The sequence below is a fragment of the Rhodamnia argentea genome, chromosome 6, assembly GCF_020921035.1.
Source record: "Rhodamnia argentea isolate NSW1041297 chromosome 6, ASM2092103v1, whole genome shotgun sequence".
NCBI classification, from domain to species: Eukaryota; Viridiplantae; Streptophyta; class Magnoliopsida; order Myrtales; family Myrtaceae; genus Rhodamnia; species Rhodamnia argentea.
In genome coordinates this window covers 15,946,343-15,968,178 of record NC_063155.1, presented here as the reverse complement: position 1 = coordinate 15,968,178, position 21,836 = coordinate 15,946,343, and the positions used below count along the sequence as shown (strand labels likewise).

General features: G+C 41.0%; 1 pseudogene; it reads right to left on the bottom strand.

Moving 5' to 3' along the window:
* Positions 1 to 21,836, bottom strand: part of LOC115733367 — a 52,096-nt pseudogene that overhangs the window by 26,690 nt on the left and 3,570 nt on the right.

The following is a 21,836-nucleotide window of genomic DNA, read 5'->3' as shown; positions in this document are numbered from 1 at the left end:
CTCGTCTTCTTCTTCTTCTTCTTCTTCTTCTTCTTCTTCTTCTTCTTCTCTCTCCCTCTCGGTTGGCCAACCGACCCGAAGGAAAAGCGTATTTAGTTAGTAAAGATTGGCTATTAATGATTGACGATTGACATATTAATATTTGGCTTCGTATATGGAGAGTTCCAGAAGCACGGATTTTCGGTACCTTTTTTCGAATCGTCATGTATGTTTCCGACGATCCATTTTTATTTAGTTGGACTCAATACTTTTTTTTTTTTTTAGTTCTTGTTCTTTTCGATGACTCTTGCCAGTTGAATATTCTTCCTAACATATTAACATGCGTTTAACATGGCACCCGCGAGACGTTTGAATTGTACATAATACAAATATGGACATGCATATCATAAATGGTTTCTCTTTTTTTTTTTTTTTCTTTTAGGGCATTTAAAATTAACTACAGAGAATTATTTTAGTGAGTTCGAGTAGTTTGATTTTTGGTCGATTTTGAGTGTTTAAAAAGGAGAAAAATGATATATTTTAAAAAATACATGTACCGCAATGATTAACGTGAATCTCGAAAGATAAAAGCCCTTTAGTGATATAAACGATTATCGTCAGAATGTTCTAACCACGTGATGAAAAAATTCGAGGACAGCCTTCCAACCAATAAAAAACCCCCGAGCTAGATCACGAGTATCCAAGAATCTTCCATCGAAACAAAAGGTATATAAGCAGGTCGGTTCAACTTCAGCAGTTGGACTTCTCGGAAGCATTTTCATTGGCTCGGCAAGCGAGAGACGTGCGCTTCTAAATATTCACACATCTTTGGGAATCGGCACGCAGAAATGATTCGTCACCCCCCACCCCGTTCCTTTGCAGGTTGTTGCTATAGTTCCCGACGAAGGGCCCGCAACAAAGTCGCGGGTCAAATCCGGAGAACACGGGACTAGGTTTTGCTCCAGACAACGACCGAACACTAAGTTCACATTAAGTTCGATCGAATCGTGTGGTTCTAACTTTCTTATCACTTTCGAGAAGTTGATGAAGGCAAAGTCAATACTTAATAAAACCGCATTTCATGATATTTCAATCCTACCACAGTCTTCTCTCCATTGCTTTCAATGACTAGACCGCTTTTTCCATCCTCTTCTTGCTTTTTTGTTTGGTGGCTCGACATGAATGCCTATTTGGCTCACACGTTTGAATAGAATTTCATGAAATTGAGCTGGATCGAAACTGGTGCTGGAGACCCATGATTTGTCCGGCAGAATGCGAGCTTAATTCTTCTTCGTATGTGATCCAGGCAAGTAATTATTTATTTTTATCACTGGGTTGTTCATTTGTCGTTGGTTTTAGCACAAATCGTCGATGTTTATATATGGGTATTTCGATTGAGAGTTCGACTTGCATGGAGGGGCGGATGGTGAAGAATTTTCGATCCGTTGCTTGCATCGATATCTGAGTGTCATGAATAAGTGGAATTTATGAATGGATCGTCATGATTATTGTTCGTTTGAGATGAACTGAATGGGGGGTGTTCGGTCCTATGGGTAAGGGTAAGAATATATGGGTTAGTGGTACTTGCGTGGTATGTTCGTTATATAAGTGATGGTCATCTAACTTTGGATAAGTGGAAGTTGAGGTTGGTTCGCCCGGTGAGTAGCTGGTTTGGTGCGGATTGGAACTAAAATCATGGGCATTCGACCATGTGGTAAGGAGGTTTGGTCGTAGAGCTAGGGGGAAAGGACTAATGAAGATTCATTTTTGTTTTGTTGGAGGGAATAGCGATTGTCTCGTGTCTTCTCGAGGGCGTGCATCGAAGTAGGCATTGTGCCTGCGATCTGTTTTTGTCATGCACTTGTATTCTTTTCCTTTCAGTCTTCTGCCTATGCCTCTGTATTATATAATGTAATATTAAAACAGAATGTGAGTTAGTGAGCGAGTAAGGACGGCTCCTCCCATGAGTTGGTATCGGAGCACAAGGATCGAGGGGCCGAGGTCCTTACATGGTTGGCCGATGACATCGAAGCTCTCCGGATCCTAGCGAGCTTGAGGGTGAGCCTCGGCCTGGAGTTCGCCCTTGTCTGCCTTTGTTTCGTCGCGGTACAAGACATGGTGACGGAGAAAGAAGGAAGAAAGAAAGAAAAATTTACAAAAATAAAAGAAAGAAGAATAAAAGGGTTACATATAAAATATAATTTAAAAAAATTGATTACTTTTTCGGCCTAAGATAAAGTTATGAGATCAAAATCATTTTTCAAATGAGAACGAAACACCAGAAAATATTTTTGATCACATATTACCAACCAAAAGAAAACATATCATTTTCCCGAAAAAGGATTTTCGGGAATTCACTTTCCTTTTTCATGAAATTTTCCATGAAATGAACGTTTGGTTGGAGAAAAACTCCACGAAAAAGGAAAATGCTTTTTGGAAATCATTTGCCAGGAAAATAGTTAGTTTTGATATGTTGTTGATATGTGACCAAGAAAACGTTTTCTGGTATTTGGATCTCATTTAGAAAATGATTTCAATCTCATGATCTCATTTCATGCTAAAAAAAGTTGAATTTTTAAATTATATTTTTATTTTTTCCCTATTTTTTTCTTTCTCCCTCTACCGCAATCGGCCTTCGGCGGTTGTATAAGTTAAAATAATGGAGACCTGCGTTTTTAGATCTTTTATCCTCTGTTTTTTTCTTATGTAATTTGGAAATACTTGAAATCTTGACGACTCATTTGCAAATTATGTTTATGAAGTAACATGTATTATTTATTCAGTTTCGCATATGCGATTCACGTATTCATATCATTTTATGTGATGTCCCATCAACTCAAAATCAGTTTTTAAAATAAAATCGAAATACAATTATCTAGATGATAGTTCAACATGAAAATTACCAAAATAGTCATAGATCTATTGAATTGGTACATCTTAAATATTTCAATTATGACAATTCACTCCTAAACCTTTTGCATATTTTCAATTCAATCCTATTGACTCGAAAAGTGTGACGTGGGATATCTAGTTAATGCCGACCATCTTACGTGACATAATTGACGTTGACGTGGTCGCCGAAAAATTAAACTACGTCATTTCATCCGTTAAAAATTGTGTGGTTCATTTATAAAAGACAAAAAAAACTCCAACAGAAAATCTCGTCACTCTCCCCTTCATGAACCAAACCCCAAACTACCCGTGGCTCCGATTTGGATTCAATCAATGTCGCGATCCCTAAAATCATGAAGAACTTGAATTTCTTTCAATTATTCTCCCAAATTCGATCACTCCTTTCCATTTCCCTCCGAGTTCTTCTTCCGTCGCCCGCACCCGCCCGACCCGAGAAAAAGAGTTGCGTACCGGCGTTGACAACTATCGGGCCATGGCTTCCAGAAACCGGCACAAAGGTTGGGCCATTTTCAAATTCTTTGGGCCTTGATCAAGAACGGGCTAGACTGCAAAAGATTGGGCCCATTCTCATAAGTTTCGGGCCTATGCTTTAGTCTCGTTACGTGAGTTCGGAGATGGGAATAATTGCAAAAGACTAAAATAGCACTTTTGCCCCCGAAAAGGACACCTTTGTTTACATTGCTCTCGGAAATTCATTGGGTCTTATTTTTGCGTCCTCCACAAGCACATTGACGACATGTACATCGGTTTTACCCCCAAGGTTCCTGCGACGGTGAATTTTCTTCGCAATAAACTCCATACCTCAAATCAAATGTACTTTTAGTCCAAAGATATTAATTTGTGCTAATCTTTTATCATCGAGAGCATTATCATGCTCTGGATCCTATATAGTTGTGAAAAAGTGATAGCTCTCGAACTTCAACCCCGAATTCACAAGATATATATACACCAATTTATTTAGGATATTATGCCGATATGTATTTTGCGTAGATTATTTCTTATATTAGCAATGAGGAAGATTCCCTTTTACACCTAAAGAGCTCCTCGGTTCGTTGACAAAACAAAAAAAAAATCGAAAGTAGCATAATTATACTAATGGTAATACCACCTTAGTTGTTTTTTATTTTTTTGTGAAAAGAATACCACCTTATTAAAGACACATTAAATTTGCCTTAAGAAAGGTTCACGCACTCAATCATTATCTTATAGTAATTTCTTCTTCACTCACAAAAGTGGAAATCAAGGCATGTAAAAGTTCAAGCATGGACTTGTTTGACATTTTCACCATTGAGTTACCTAAGTGGAGTTGGTCGCATTTCATCTCTTATTTCCTACACAGGGTAAGCTCATGTAGGCTTACGGGTATTGATTCCGCCGTTTGGCGGGTGGCCTTATGTGGTCACTCTTGGTGGCAAGGATGAGAGGTTTTGTGTTTGTTTGGCATAACGCTCTTTTAGACATTTGAAATCAATGCGGAGATTTATTGAGTTTTGACTTTCAAATTTAGACAAGGGTACCTGTGCTTTGATTGTGTATCTTTCGATGTTGTTCCGCAACGGGTTCATGCCTGCCAAAGCCCATGCACACGCTAGGCATCGAGGATGAGCTTCCGACCATCTTCAAGATTGCAGTTGCTTGTGTGTCTACTCAAGCTGTAAAAGGGCATGATTTCTCGGGCGCTATCGGCTCGTTCAACCATTTTCCATGGTGTTCAAAATTCACAATCGGCCACCGATCCTAGAAGAGATGAAGCGACTTCAAGCCGTTCACTGGATTAATTTGTGGGGGATGCTGTCCGATAAAAGATGTCGCTCTCTTAGTGAATCACATGTAATATCTTCAATGAGAATTAGAGTCATTGCAACTATTTCATTATGTCTCAAGCTTTTTTCCATTCTGCTTTTTTGGATTTTTCTTTTATTTTTTTTTTATGAATTCTTGCTTTTTGTGTGTGTGTGTGTGTGTGTGTGTGTGTGTGGAGAATGCTGTATAAATGAAGAGAATGCCCCTACAACCTGGGCATTAATTACTTTTCAGATCTGAATTGGATGTTTCTTTTATTTTTTTATGCATTCTTGCTTTTTTTTAGAGAATGCGGTAATTAATGCCCAGGTTGTATATTACCCAGGTTGTAGGGGCATTCTCCTCATTTAAGTGATTAATGCCCAGGTTGTAGGGGCTATACCGCATTCCCCAAAAAAAAAAAAATGCATAAAAAAAATAAAAGAAAAATCCGAAAAAGCAGAATGTCTTTTCGCTCTCCATGCCGAGTGCATTCATTCAGTATAAATACCCTCCGGCCAAGAGTTCAATCTCCATTGCAATCTTTTTCGGATAATTCGTTCAATTCAAGGATAGCTATTATGCCTTGAAGTTCTTTACACCGTCATTGTAAAGTTTGCTTAACTTTTTACACAATTTCATAATGATCCTCACCAATGATTCGATATTTGAGCATAGTTGACGATGAATCTAAAGGATCTATTGCTAGATAGATACCTTTAGATTTAGCTATCGGAACGCATTGATTTGTGTCGATGTACCTCTCAAGGGCACCGCCTTGAGTCACCATATTCCAACTCAAAACTGATCTACTCTTGAAGGCTCCGTTTAAACCGTCAAAAGGCATATGTGCCAAGCGCTACTCCCACCTATTCTTCCGGGCCCCGGCAGGATATGGGCCGGCACTCCCGCCGCCACCACACCCCTACGGGAACTTCCCGTGGAGGATGGGTTGGCGAGTCCTCAAGAAGTTGTTGACGTGTGGGTGCAATAACCTCGGATCCGATGGCGGGGATGGTACGGATGCCTAGATTTGATATGTGAACGGGGATTCTCAATCATTTGCATCCGCATTTGTTTTGTCCGAGGTATATTAAGTCAGTTTGAGTTCTGTGTGGACTTATTAAATTTCGTTCGTTTGAAGAGATTTTGTCGGATGATGAGATTGGCTACTTCTCAATTCACAAAGTTATCTAAAACTTGGACTTTTCAATGTTGGTTTTCATTTGAGATTTATTTAGAGGGCGGGATCAAACCTTGGTAGTCTACTGTGGTTTCCTATTTCGAATTCACGAAAAGCTCCGAGCTCTCTCATTGACTCTGTTTATACTGAAGGTGAAATTAATGAACCCTAAGGTTCAGGGAATGATCGACAGAGAAGGCAAACACCATTCAAAGAAGGATTTTTCTTTGACCTATCTCTAGTAGGCAGCTTTTCAAAATAAAAAGCCAGCTAATACAGTTGTTTGGTACGTTTGAAGCAAACAAAACTAGCTCATGCCAGGGCACTTTACCAGCCGAAGACTGAATTTTACTCCAGGAACCAGAGGTGTCAAAATGGGTTAATGCCCCATTTTTTTAACTCATTTTTGATTAAATGGGTCAAATATGAGTTAGCTTATTGTTAATAAATGGGTTGTTACGGGTTTGAACTTTAAAGCTCAATTAAATGTGGATCTTAAATGGGTCAGTACTTTTACGTAAGCCTATCTGCATATCCTCGTCCCCTTCGCTGCTTCCTCTTTCTCCAGTCTTCATTCAATTCGTCCTCCTTTTTCCAAAGCCGCCGCCGCCGCCGCCGTCTTCTCCCCCCGGCCACAGCCACCGGTGCCCATCTCAGTCCTCTTCTACCTCGGCTCACGCCTCAGCATCTCGTTGATTTGATTCTGTAAGCCCTTCCTTCCTCAACATCGTAGCTCTCGTATCGACCACCGAATCGACGATTTGTGACACACATTCCCCCTCCTTCCCTCCTCATTTCTCTCCCGTGGCTTCCTCTCCCGAGATCTAACGCTCTCACCCACTCTCCGTTCGCCCACTTCTCTTGCCCTTGATCTCGCTTCTCGTCTCCCGAATGAGTAGCAAATGGAGGAAACTCGAGCTCTCCCTCGCCTTCGACAGCGCCTGGATCGGGGGAGCTCTCCCGGACAAGCTTGAGTTATATGGGTGGGTTTGGGTTGGGTTGGGGATGCTCAGCCAGGATCGAACGAGCTCGGGGCCCGTCGGGATCTAGCCTCGAGCTCGCCAGCTGAGATCGGGCCAGCTCAGGCTTCCGTGGATTGGCTGCGCTCGAGGATTGTCGAGACGCGGCCGATTGTCGGGCTTCCCGCCTTCGTCGAAGGCCTCTATATCTGCGGGGAGGAGGAAAAAAAGAAAAAAATAAAAGAGAAAATAAAACAAAAATTAATTTAATAAAAAAATCACAAAAATTGTATTAAATGATTTGATTAAATATCATTTTCAATATCATTTTTTTAATCAAATTATAAGAAATAAGTATTGTATGATTAGGCTAAATATAGAAATATTTAAGAAATACGGGTTGGGTATAGGTCGGATATCGGTCGGGTAGGTATGAGTCACTGAATTTACATTAAATAAATGTGAGTCAAAACGAGTTAAATGGATTAATATGAATCGGATCATATTTGATCCGATTCACCCATTTGACACTTCTATCAAGAAATATTACTAGGAACTCTTCGAGTAGAAAAAGGCACCCAAACGATTCAGCCCAATTGCTTGAGATTTGGCTGAATTCCACGACCTAGCAGCAGGCCAGTGTCATGGGATGCTCTTCACAATCACAATCACATTTCTAAACCAGTGCCATGCCCCCTTCCCAGTCACATCGGATACCTTCAAACTGAGGGATAACCCAGCATCATAGACTATCCTTGGAGGAAACACATCCGACAAAAGTCTCCATAGGAAGCCAAGGATCCAGCCATAAGCAATTGTGTTACCACCAACGACACCATACTTAATCAAGGGCTTAAATTCAGTTCTCAGCTTAAGGAGCTTCCTCCATCTAGAGGAAGAGGTAGCAATTAACTTCTACTCTGAAAGATTATAAAATTCAGGTGAAATCTTCTCCATTTCCTAGTCTCCTTCTTACTCTTAATTCCAGATCCAACGAATGCACCCTGTGCCTACATCTGAGCGATAGAACGCAAATTCAAATCGAACTCAATTGAATGAGCAACTCAACGACCTGGCTCTAACTCCGACACGCCGAGACGCAGGCAGATCTCGCTATCGTGCAAAACCGAGCCAACCGATAACATCCAAAGCACGAACGACACCCTACAGAAACGCTCGAGAACCGACCTTGGGCAGAAACACAGAAATCGACCAAATTGACCGCGGAGATGTCGACAGAAATCAAACTCAGCGACGAACAAGAACAAGAGACGACTCGACTCACCTGGCTGGGATCCATGGCGAACGATGAGAGGGTGAAAGAGAAGGATCAGCGGCTGATTTCTCCGGTCAAACGGCAATCTTCATGAACAAATCTGACGCTCCTGAAGGGGAGAGAGAATTGATTTTGAGGGTGAAATGTTAAAGAGGTTTTCACGAGGTCTTTCTGTTGCTCGTTTCTTATCATCTGATGAGATCCCTTCCAAACAAACCTGACTTAACAAATCGACACAGGACTCGAAACCAGCTTAATGTACCTTAAGACGAAACAAACAGAAAATATGAATCAATCACCTCCTCGTCAATGATGCACATCAATTTCCAGCGTAGGCTTTCTTTGGTCTAACTTCTATTAACTCCAGCTACATCTATTCCAGCATTTACAACCAGATCCAAAAGTCCTCTGCATAATGTCGCCAAAGCTTCTGGTTCACGCGTCAGCTGCTTAAATCCAAGTGCAAACATTTGCCCCAGCCTTCTTCATTTTCAATGGAAAAAATCCAATCTCAGTCTCTGAGATCGTTTTCCTTCCCCCGCCCCATCCCTCTCTGTTCCAGTTCTCTCCCTCTACTTTATTTAACAAGCAGAGAATACCACTCCATCAATAACAAGAAGTAGCAATTCGGTTTCAAATTATTTGAGCTTGGAAGCAACTTGCTATCTGTCGATAGGTGAGAATAAATTGCTATTGGCTACTTCGCCTATCTATTCTGTGTTGGCTGGATTGGAAACAACAGAAGAAAAGAGGATAAGTGCTATTCAAACGCCTAACCTACTGATCCATCATGAGAGAAGCAACAAAACACACGCATATAGACAAACCCCACCGAACAACTAAAACCCGCAGATGAGCCACACCGATCCGAGTTAAGTTTTGACTTCTCAAAACAACCTTCATTTTCCCACAAAATCAGCAATCAACAACAGTAGCAGGTTTTCTGGCAAGCATAATTGGGTCTCTCACTTAACAGGGGAAAAAGATGAGGACTCTAGTTCATGAAATAATCAGTTGACTTTTTTCCCAGGACATCCAGCCTACAGTTTCCAAAGACTCAGACCAAGTAATTTAAGGGCTTTTAAGCATTATGAATTTGAGGACGCTTGGTCATGGCTCCTCTTGATAAGGGAGGAGGAGCACTCAAATCTAAGAAAGTTCAGCTCCGATTGGTTCAAATGCTTGATCCTGTGAGGTTTAGAGTTTTCAAATCATAGAATTTACTTATAGCTGTATAACTTCTTGTTTTGCAAAAATTTCATGAAGTTCGACTATAAACCAGCAGAAGCAAATAGAATTCAAAGTTCCCACATGCCCTAGAACGAGTAGAGTTTCCAAACAAACCTTTAAGCAGCATCAAGAATTTACACTAGGCGCATGTTTTTTGTACAAAGGAAGCAATCATCCATCTTCCACCAATCCACTCCTGATGTAGCCTCAAGTTAGAGTGTCGAAACTCTAATTCTTCCTTGGTGTCTCTGAAGTAAACAACATACCATGATTTGCTGAGAACCTTAGAAACCACACCGACCCACCAGCCGTCATTATACAAAGCATCTACTTCATCAAACAAATTGAAATGGTCAGCAACTACAATTTCTGGTGGACAGGGCCGGATATGCAAAGCGTCGGCCTCTCCCTTCAAAAACTCAGCATCGTCCTCCGTCCTCAAGTTCTTGTACTCAACAAGGTACTTTCCCTTGGATACCTCTTCAACAACCACTGCTGCAAACCAGGCACCGCAATATCCATCTTCATCGCTGCTCACCTCAACTGGAGTGCCCCTAGTGAATTCGTTACTTTTCATCTTTTTGGCAACCCTCATCTCCAACTGTGATTGTGCTTTCTGCTGTACAATTTTCCATGTGTCAGTAAGAAAACACAATCTATTTTTACCGTGAGACAGGGTTGGCGAATTCATGCCTCACAAACGACACACATACTAGATTCCCTAGATTTCTTCTCTCATTTTCAATCCTTGAACTGTCATATATTTACATAGCTTCAACAATGAAGATGAATAACGCCTCTTCAAGGACCTCTATCAAACAGCCAGCGATCATTAGGTATCAGTTGATTGCTGTACCATAATCAACATGCACAAGGCACAAAACCACTCAGCCTACAATCTCATCTGCCCTAAAGCCACAGTGCCAGCCAAAATGGAAGCTTCATCAAGCGAGGAAATTTACACTTCCTTCAACACAGAATTCGAACGCGTAATTCATGAAAACACAGGATTAACTATTCTTGAAGCCGGAACATCTAATGTGACATAAAGATCGATCCTTTTCACGCTGGACTCACTCCAACACTGAACTAGCAGCCTAACTCAGCATCAAGAACACTCCTAATCGTCCACATCTACGCAACACAAAAGGTCGTTCACCTTCTATCCACCCAAAAAAATAAAAATCGAAAGCAGAATAATTATACTAACGATAATACCACCTTGGTTTTTTTTTTTTTTCTTTTGGTCAGAATAAAAAACACAGATTTTGTAGGACTTAAAGATTTTGTGAAAAGGCTCCTCCGGACTCAAGCCAGTACCCGATCGGGCGACATGTGTCGGATCTGAAAAATCCAAATTTTACATATCACTTTCGGAATCGAGAAGTAGCAAGACAAACATCAATCTCATCTGACGAGATCTCTTCCAAACAAACCAGATTTAACAAATCGACACAGGACTCGAAACCAGCTTAACATACCTTAAGAGTTAAGATGAAATACACACGTACGCAAATGAACGAAAATACTACTTGTTCACGTATCAAATCTAGACATCGGTAAAATCCCCGCCGTTGAATCCGAGGTTACTGAACGCACTTTCTATCGCGTTCGCGGCCACCGCGATCCCCGCCCTCCCCAGGAAGTAGTCTTGCGGCCAAAGAAGCAGCCCTTCTCGATCAAGCGGGTGTTCTTCTTCTCGATCTTGAGCCCGAGGCGGGTGTCGAGAAGCGCGGCCTCTTCCACCGTGAATTTGAAGGTGTGGCCCAACCAGGGGTTGGTGGTGCTGCCTTTCTTGTGGACGGGGGTGCGCTGCTTCTTGTCGCTCTGGTCGCCGGAGAGGGAGACGACTAGGTAGACACCGTGGGCCTTGAGGCACTTGACCGACTTAATGGTTATCACCGGATGCCTGGACGCCATGATCTCTGCGCTTCAGGATGGTTTTGACAGAGAGAGAGAGAGAGAGAGAGAGAGAGAAGCACTTCAGAAAGAGAGTTCAGCAGGGGAAAAAAGGTGAGAGAACTTCAGAGTGAGAGAACTCTCAGACCACAAAAAAAAAAAAAAAAAAAAAAAAAGCGGGCGAGAGAAGACTTGCAATTATTAAAGAAAAAAAAAGGGGCTGCAAAATTTGCAAGACGACAATTAGGGAAACCTGTGTCAGGAGAAAGGGGCAGCTGGAGAGGAGCTCCCCCCGCGAATTATTACCGGAAATAGCCGGTGGTCTCCCGGTGACTCCGACTCGAATTCCTATGCCAGCAGCAATCACTTCTCATCTCGCTCCTTCTTTTTGCGAGGGAATAATGCCTTAATATATCTTGCCGCTATTTTACGTAATTGAGACGTCCAGAGACATGAAAAGATTCTAATAGGTCATTGCTAAATAATTTTTAAAAAGAACTTTCCTAACGTAACCATTTTTTAACCGACCGTGAGAATAACATCAAATCGCGAGCCATAAATTCTTGAAAGAAAGAGACTGTAAATTATTATTTCTTATTTTTCGTAGCTCATGTTGTCAAAAGTATTGTTAAAATTATGTCTCGCTTTTGAGCCCAAAAATAATTAATTAAAGGATATGTTTTGATTCTGTTGAACAAGATATTCACTTGTTGAACGATTTGACTTCGGATATCTTTTAATTGGCGTGCGGTGGACTACTTCTGCTGTAGATAAGCATTGGCGCTACAGGAAAAAAAAAAAAAAAAGGGACTCACATATTTTTTCTATGATGGAGGAAGAGAAGGAAAGTAAAAAGTAGGGTTTTACTTTTTTTGGCTTCCACTAGCGCCGGTAGAAGCCGTACAAAAAGAAAGGAACTTTTGTGGGCTTGTTTTTAAGATGAGACTGAGAGGACAAGAGCTGCACCGCAGGTTCGCCTTGCGAGGATAAGAGGACGAAGCTCTTCTTTGGGTTCTCTCTTTGATTGCGAGGAGTTCTGAACGCGATTCAATTTTATGCTTCGTGAGTTTTATATATCCGATCAAATTATTTTATTTGTAAACACTTTAGGTTTGGGTATAATCTAAGTCGGGAACCGGTTGAAATTCCGCTTTCCGTTCATGATTTTCAATAGGGAAAATTTCTCCGAATAAAAAAAAAATTCAAATAAAAACTCGAAATATATTTTATTTCAAATAAAAGCAAGAAGTGATCTTTATATCAAATAAGGGCTTGAAGAGATCATTTTTGTTTTGAATAAGGGCTTGATCTCGCTGGTCGATTAAGGATATTTTTGTTAAAATGTAATTTCAATATAAATTTAAAAAAAATAAAAAAGAAATACATGCGGTAGAAAAAAGAAATACAGGTGGAAAGGCTACCCTCCCGCCAATGGTCGTCGCCACACCGCCGGTATAGGCCCTCACCTCGACAGGTGGGGTTGTTGGCATCACAACCCCGACGGCCATCATCGCTACCCCACTCCATTGGCAAGAGGCAGCCTTATCGCCTATGTTTCTTTTATTTTAACTTTTTTTTAATTTTTAGATAATAGAAAAAGGAAAAAACAAAGAAAAAATGAAGGACAAAAATGCCTAACCAACCGGTGAGTCAAGCCCCTTGTTGAGATCCTTCTTGAGATTGATACGATCACTTCATGTCCTTATTTGAAATATTATCCATTTCGCACCTTTATTTAAAATAATGAGAGCACTTCATATCCTTATTTGAAATAAAGCCAAAGATGGTATAATTGGCTTTGCCAACATTTAGTTCACGAAGTTCTGATCCAAACGAAGGTGATTTGCGGACATTCTCTCCATTCATTGAGAAAGGGTTTATGGGCCAACATTGGCATCAATATTTGGGTTTTTGGCTAAGGTCAAAAGTTTCTCCATGAGGGACTTTCCTTTCTTTAGGAGACTTCCAAGGTGTCCCACCTTCTAGGCGAGACAAACTACCTTAAGCTAAGAACCTCTTTTCCTTCTGCCTGGCTCCCCGAAAACAATGTTTGACTTGTCCATTTCACGTCTTTATTTGAAAAAAAATGATGGTATTTCGTGCCCTTATTTGAAAACTTCCCTTTTTACTATGCGGTTTCAAACCGTCAAATTTATGTAGACTCGCTCTATTTTTTTTATTTATTTGGAGACACCTGGATCATCCCGAATTTGAAAATATTTCAGCTTACAGATCTGCACAATTGGATTCTCCTACTTGCCTCAAAGGAAGATTTTTCGAGAGAAATCCCCAAAGGCCAAAAGTGTCTCAATCGAGTTCGACCAAATCAAGTTAGTTGGATTATGTGTTAGAATATGTCAAACATTTAACCCTACTTACCTGTTAATATGTGGCTTTGGGAAACATGAATTGGCTTTGGGAAACATGAATAGGCAAAACAATCGGCGTTTTATACTAGTACCGGCAACAAATATTCTGATTTTCATGTCTACTCTTAAAAAAATTAATCGTATAACTTTTACCTTTCTTGATTTCCACTTTTGTGGGTGAAAAGAAATTATCAAAAAATTATGATTTTTTTTTCTGAAAAAAAATGATTGAGTGTGAACCTTTTTTTTTTTAAGGAAAATTAAAGGTATCTTAAATAGGGTGGTATTATCATTGATTATAGTTATGCTACTTTCGATTTATTTGTCCGCGAACCAAGAAGCTCTTTGGGTATAAAGGAATCTTCCTCAGTGTCGACATAAGAAATAAATGATACTTCATACATGTCGTGAATGTGGTTGTGGAGGACGTAAAAGTAAGACCCGATGAATTTCCGATATTAAAGTAGATTAAAGGTACACTTTGGGGGCAAAAATGCAATTTTAGTAATTTTGCAATTATTCCCATCTCCGAACTCACAAAACAAGACTAAAGCATGGGCCCGGAACACATGAGAGTGGCCCAACCCTTTTACTCAGCCTGCAGCGAGCCCGTTATTGATCAAGCCCAAAGAATGAAAATGGCCCAACCTTTGTGCCAGTCTCTGGTGGCCGAGGCCCAATAGTTATCGACGGTTACACGAAGGCTTTGTACATTTTTTCTTTGGAACCTCGATACGCGACCCTTTTTCTCGATTAATCGATACCGAATGTTGGAGCATGGAATCACGGAGCACCGAAGATTGCGCGACTCCTTTAGGACCTCAGAACGAGAAGTTAAATCGAGCGGGTTGGGTATGGGAAAACGTTTCTATCTTTCAAGAGGATATTGGGCTTCATATTTTCAAATTTGGGCTCACTAAGAAATAGAAGTTGATTTACGATCAGAGAAATTCGTTTGCTAACAGTTAAATATTTTCACTTCTGAAACATTATTAAAACAAAATATTTTATGAAAAATTGTTATTGGGGGTTGAAAATTTTTTTACTTCATTTTCAAAAAATTTAATTTTTTTTTAAAAATACTTTTTTATCATTAAAAAATATTATTTATCTTTTACTTTGGCAGCTGGAGATAATGACTCGGCGGCGACCAGCGGTGCCGGCGGTGGGCGGTTGGTGGCGGTTGTGGGTGACAATAAAATGAAGTCGGAAATCAAAACCGGACTTGAGGAATAACGCTCCGGGCGGAGAGTTATCTTTATTCCGGAGAACGGATAGAGAAAACCCGCGTTCCAAACGCGGGGCCCCCAGAAGTCTCGGAAGGTACTGGGACTGACCTCGGGGAAAGGCGAGGAAAGGTAGGGGCAGAAGTGGGATTTCATCTCCGCGGACGCCCCGACAAGAGAAGAAAAAGCGCCCTAGAGAAAATGAACTCTCGCTTACAACCCCACCCCCATAAAGAGAGAAAGAGAGAGAGAGAGAGAGAGAGAGAGAGAGAGAGAGAGAGAGTGCGTGTGTTTTTCTCCTGCCTTCATTGAAGTCCCGCTTTTAATAAATCATAGTATCTTTTATTAAATGAATTTCTGTTCTAAAAGCATATTTTTGAGCAAATATTCATTTCTAAAAGTGCTACCATATACATTCTAAGTTGACCCATGTCAAATTCAACTTTCTATTCTGGACATTGGTGTTAGAGCTAGCAACTTCAGGGATAAGAAACGCTCAATTTTTCATGCTCTTATTATGATTAAGTGATCTTTTTCGATTCGTCCAAGTCAAGGATATTTATAATATCCTAAAGTTTGTTGCCACTTTATAAAGTTTACTTAACTCTTTGCACAATTTCATGATGTTCCTCACCAAAGATTTGAGATTGGAGCATAATTGACGTTGAATCTAAAAGATCTACTGCTAAATAAGTACCTTGAGCAGCTACATCCTCTTGATATCGAAACACGCAAATTTGTGTCGTTGGACCAGTCAAGCACACCATCTTGAGTCATCATCATATTCCAATCCCGTCGGATTGTTTAGGCCCGTTCGTGTCTATCTACCCGTCAAAAGAATTTCTTCCATGTGCATTATTTTTTTTTTCAATTTCCGAAGTCCCACGTGCACTGGGAGTATGCTTTGTTTTTTTTTTGGGTAACGTGTATGTTTTGTTTTCCGATAAGAGAAAATAATTAAACCAGCGTTCATTGGTTGATTAACCATAGTTTGTTAATTAACCACGGTTGGTACTCCATCCGAGATTTAGATCGCCTAATATTGGGATTTTCGTGACATACATAACATTTCGTTGATGCTCAAGTAAATATAGATCTGCCTCCCTGAACTATCCGGCATCTCGATTCGTTTGTAGAGAGAGGACAATCGAACTCAAGTGATATTTCAAACTGTTTCTGCACCTAGACTTTTATCAGGATACCGTCATCGTAGTGAAAGCTAAGTGTCTATGTCAAGGTTAGAATTGGAAAAAATATAACCTTCATATGGATGTAAAGTCCATATATGTGGTGTATATCATCTTAAATGCGAAAGGGTTCGGGTGAAGTTGAAATGGAACATTGATAACAAGTCTAAAATCTTGTCCAGTGTTAGTTCTCTTGTAACGTTTATTTCGGATTTATGCAGATGCAAAATCCTGTTACATGCCGAAGTGTTTATAACGTGCATCCTTTAAGAACAATAAGAGATCCGACAAAATCTCTTGCAAACAAACCAGATTTACCAAGTCGATGCAGTAATCAAAACCAACTAAACATACCTTAAAAGACGAAACAAGTACGTATGCAAATGAACAAGAATACTCGGTTCACATATCAAAATCAGGCATCGGTAAAATCCCCGCCATTGAATACTGGGACAAGGGTACTTGTGCTTAGATTGTATGCATTATATCTCATGAGTTTTTGGATTTTACTTTCATCCTTTGCTATTTATGCTTCGATTGTGTATCTTTCGGTGTTGTTCCGCGACAGGTTCACCCCTGCCAACGCCCATGCACACGCCGGGCATCGACGATGAACTTCTGACCATCTTCAAGACTGCAGTTGCTTGTGTGTCTACTCGGGCCGTAAAAGGGCATGATTTCTCGGGCGCTATCAGCTCGTTCAACCATTTTCCATGGTGTTCGAAATTCACAATCAACCGCTGATCCTAGAAGAGATGCGGCAGCTTCAAGCCGTTCACCGGATTAATTTGTTGGAGATGTTGTCCGATAAAAGATGTCGCTCTCTCGATCAACCACATGCAATATCTTTAATGAGAATTAGAGTCATGGCAACTATTTCATTATGTCTCAAGCTTTTCTCCATTCTGCTTTTTTGGATTTTCTTTTATTTTTTAATGCATTCTTGCTTTTTTGGAGAATGGGGTTGTCTCTGAAAAAATTAATTAATGCCCGGGTCATAGGGGGCATACCGAGTGCGTTCATTACGTATAAATACCCTCCGGCCAAGAGTTCAATCTCCATCGCAATCTTTTTCGGATAATTCGTTCAATTCAAAGATAGCTATAATGCATTAAAGTTCTTTACAACGTCGTTGTAAAGTTTGCTTAACTCTTTGCGCAATTTTATAATGTTCCTCATCAAAGATTTGAGATTTGAGCATAGTTGACGTTGAATCTAAAGGATCTACTGCTGCATAGATACCTTTAGCAGCTAAATCATCTTGATATCGAAACACATTGATTCGTGTCGATGTACCTCTCAAGGGCACCGTCTTGAATCGCCATATTCCAATCTGTCGGATTGTTTAGGCGCATTCGTATCGATGTACCCATCAAAAGAATTTCTTCCATGTGCATTATTTTTCATTATTTTTTCAGTTTCCGAATTTCCACATGCACTGGGAGTATGCTTTATTTTTTTTTTTGGTAACGTGTGTGTTTTGTTTCCTGGTAATAGAAAATAATTAAACCAGCGTTCGATGGTTAATTAACCATAGTTGGTACTCCACCCGTATATCTATACAAATTGCAACCATTTCATTACGTCTCAAGCTTCTTTTCAATCTGAATGCGGGGGATTTTTGACAGGGGACAGAATTTAAGAGAAATGAGAGAGAAAAGTTCGTCCACGATCTCGCTCACATTTTCTTATTTCCGAACCGGAAGACAAAGTTCGGAAATTGATTCTGTGATTGCCCGTCGACATCACAGAGTCCTCCGGAGGACTTGTGTTCTCCGAGAAAAGTTCGTCCACGATCTCGCTCACATTTTCTTATTTCCGAACCGAAAGACGAAGTTCGGAAATTGATTCTGTGATTGCCTGTCGACATCACACAGTCCTCCGGGGAGGACTGTGCTGGACGAACTTTTCTTTATAAAAGGGCGCACTCTAGCTCTCTCATTTCTCGTCTTCTGCCTCTCTCTCAAAACTCCTTCACATTCCCAAGAACCATCCTCAAGCGCAGACGTGATGGCGTCTCTGTCGATTACCCTGATCTCAGCCACCGACGTCCAGGCCCGCAACGTCCTCCTCACCGCCTCCCTCTCCGGCGACGAAAGCGACGACAAGCAGCGCACCCCCGTCCACAAGAAAGGCAGCACCGCTAACACCTGGGAGGGCCACCCCTTCAACTTCGCCGTGAGAGAGGCCGCGCCTCTCGGCACCCACCTCAAGTTCAAGATCGAGAAGAAGGAGCCCTTCTTGAACCCCTTGTTCTGCTTCAAGAAGGGCTCCTTCTTTGGCCGCAAGACTGCTTACGTGGTCGGCGAGGTGGATGTGCGCGTCGAGGATCTGCGTCCGGATGGCTCCGCCGGCGACATGAATCCCAAGGAGCTGAGCTGCGAAGTGAGGTCCTCCTCCTTGAAGACCGTGGCCGTTCTCAAATTTTCCTACCAGTTCGGGGCGCCCCCAGAGCGGGAGGAGCAGACAGTCACGGCTAGTCAAGCTGCAGCCTCCCCGTCGCCACGCTGCTCCATCTGGAACTGCATGGAGAAGGTGGCGATCACGGTCGCCGCGAACGAGATAACGAGTGCGTTGAAAAACCTCGTACCCGATTGCGGGGATTGTACCGATGCCTGATTTTGATATGTGAACGAGTGTTCTTGTTCACTCAAAAATGAGTTCATTTGCATGCGTATTTGTTTTGTCTTAAGGTATGTTAAGTTGGTTTGAGTTCCGTGTCGATTTGTTAGATTTGGATTGTTTGAAAAGATTTTGTCAGATCTCTTATTGTGCTTAAATTATGATGAGTTTGATGTTGTCTTGCTACTTCTCGATTCACAAAGTTATCTGAAACTTAGATTTTCCAATGTCGGTTTTCACTTGGGATTGTTACGAGAGCGGGATCAAATCTTGATCCGTGGTTTCCTATTCCGAATTCACGACAAACTCCGAACTCTCTTATATACTCTGTTTATCCTCGAGGTGAAATTGTTCCTACATGTTTTGCGCAAATTAAGGCAACATAAGTTCACCGCACCGAAAAACGGAAAAGATTGGGGTTGGTTTATGGTGTGAGCCAAGCCATAGATGAATTTTCCATTTCTAAATTTGACATGGGCACTTAGCTTTCTCTCTGCCAACGAATCGAAATGCCGGAAAATTCAGGTTTTACATTTTTGGAACAAAAGGCAGATCTATATTTGCTTGGGCATGAAGGAAATGGAATCCTCGGTACTCATGCTGATATGGGTTTAAGCACTCAAATTCTGTCCCCTGTCAAAAATCCCCTGCATTCAGATTGAAAAGAAGCTTGAGACGTAATGAAATGGTTGCAATTTGTATAAATACACGGGTGGAGTACCAACTATGGTTAATTAACCAACGAATCGCCGGTTTAATTATTTTCTCTTACCAGGAAACAAAACACACACGTTACCAAAAATAAATAAATAAACAAAGCATATTCCCAGTGCACGTGGAAATTCGGAAACTGAAAAAAGAAAAGAAAAATAATGCACGTGGAAGAAATTCTTTTGATAGGTACATCGATACGAACGGGCCTAAACAATCCGATAGATTGGAATATGGTGACTCAAGACGGTGCCCTTGAGAGGTACATCGACACGAATCAATGCATTCCGATATCAAGAGGATTTAGCTGCTCAAGGTACCTATGCAGCAGTAGATTTTTTTGATTCAACGTCATCGGTACGAACGGGCCTAAACAATCCGACAGATTGGAATATGGTGACTCAAGACGGTGCCCTTGAGAGGTACATCGACACGAATCAATGCATTCCGATATCAAGAGGATTTAGCTGCTCAAGGTACCTATGCAGCAGTAGATTTTTTTGATTCAACGTCAACTATGCTCCAATCTCAAATCTTTGGTGAGGAACATCATGAAATTGCGCAAAGAGTTAAGCAAACTTTACAACGACGTTGTAAAGAACTTCAATGCATTATAGCTATCATTGAATTGAACGAATTATCCGAAAAAGATTGCGATGGAGATTGAACTCTCGGCCGGAGGGTATTTATACAGAATGAACGCACTCGGTATGGCCCCTACGACCTGGGCATTAATTACTTTTTTCAGAGACAACCGTATTCTCCAAAAAAGCAAGAATGCATTAAAAAATAAAAGAAAATCCAAAAAAGCAGAATGGAAAAAAGCTTGAGACATAATGAAATAGTTGCCATGACTCTAATTCTCATTAAAGATATTGCATGTGGTTGACTGAGAGAGCGACATCTTTTATCGGACAACATCTCCAACAAATTAATCCGGTGAACGGCTTGAAGTTGCCGCATCTCTTCTAGGATCGGTGGCTGACCGTGAATTTGGAACACCATGGAAAATATTTGAACGAGCTGATAGCGCCCGAGAAATCATGCCCTTTTACGGCTTGAGTAGACACACAAGCAACTGCAGTCTTGAAGATGGTCAGAATTTCATCCTCGATGCCTAGCATGTGCGTGGGCGTTGGCAAGGGTGAACCTGTCGCGGAACAACACCGAAAGATACACAATCGAAGCATAAATAGCAAAGGATGAAAGTAAAATCCAAAAACTCATGAGATATAATGCATACAATCTAAGCACAAGTACCCTTGTCCCAATTTGAAAGTCAAAACTCAACAAATCTATGCATTGACTTCAAATGTCCAAAAGAGCGTTATGCCAAACAAACACAAAACCTCTCATCCTCGACACCAAGAGTGACCACACAAGGTCACCCGCCAAACGGTGTAATCGACACTTGTAAGCATACATGAGCTTACCCTGTGTAGGAAATAAGGGATGAAACGCCACCAACTCCGCCTAGGTAACTCAATAGTGAAAATGTCAACCAAGCCCATGCTTGAACTTTTAAGTGCCTTGATTTCCACTATTGTGAGTGAAAAAGAAATTACCATACGATAATGATTGAGTGCGTGAACCTTTCTTAAGGCAAATTTAATGTGTCTTTAATAAGGTGGTATTATTTTCACACCAAAAAAAAAAAAAACAACTAAGGCGGTATTGCCATTAGTATAATTATGTTACTTTCGATTATATTTTTTGTTTGGTCGACGAACCAAGGAGCTCTTTGGGTGTAAAAGGGAATCTTCCTCATTGTTGATATAAGAAATAATCTACACAAAATACATATCGGCATAATATCTTGAATAAATGGGTATATAGATATCTTATGAATTTGGGGTTGAATTTCGAGAGTTATCGCTGTTTCACAACTATATAAGATCAAGGGCGTGATGATGCTCTCGATGATAAAAGATTAGCACAAATTAATATCTTTGGACTAAAAGTGCATTTGATTTGAGGTATGGAGTTTATTGCAAAGAAAATTCACCGTGGCGGGAACCTTGGGGATAAAACCCATGTGTATGTCGTCAATGTGGTTGCGGAGGACGTAAAAGTAAGGCCCAATGAATTTCCGAGAGCAATGTAGAACAAAAGTGCCCTTTTCGGGGGCAAAAGTGATATTTTAGTCTTTTGCAATTATTCCCATCTCCGAACTCACGTAACGGGACTAATGCATAGGCCGGAAACTTATGAGAATGGGCCCAATCTTTTGCGGTCGAGCCCGTTCTTGATCAAGGCCCAAAGAATCTGAAAATGGACCAACCTTTGTGCTAGTTTCGGGAAGCCAAGGCCCGATAGTTGTCAAACGCCGGAACGCAACTCTTTTTCTCGGGTCGGGCGGGTGCGTGCGACGTAAGAAGAACTCGGCTTGAGGGAAATGGAAAGGAGTGCTCGAATTTGGGAGAATAACCGAAAGAAATTCAGGTTCTTCATGATTTTAGGGTTCGCAATATTGATCGAATCCAAATCGGAGCCGAAGGGG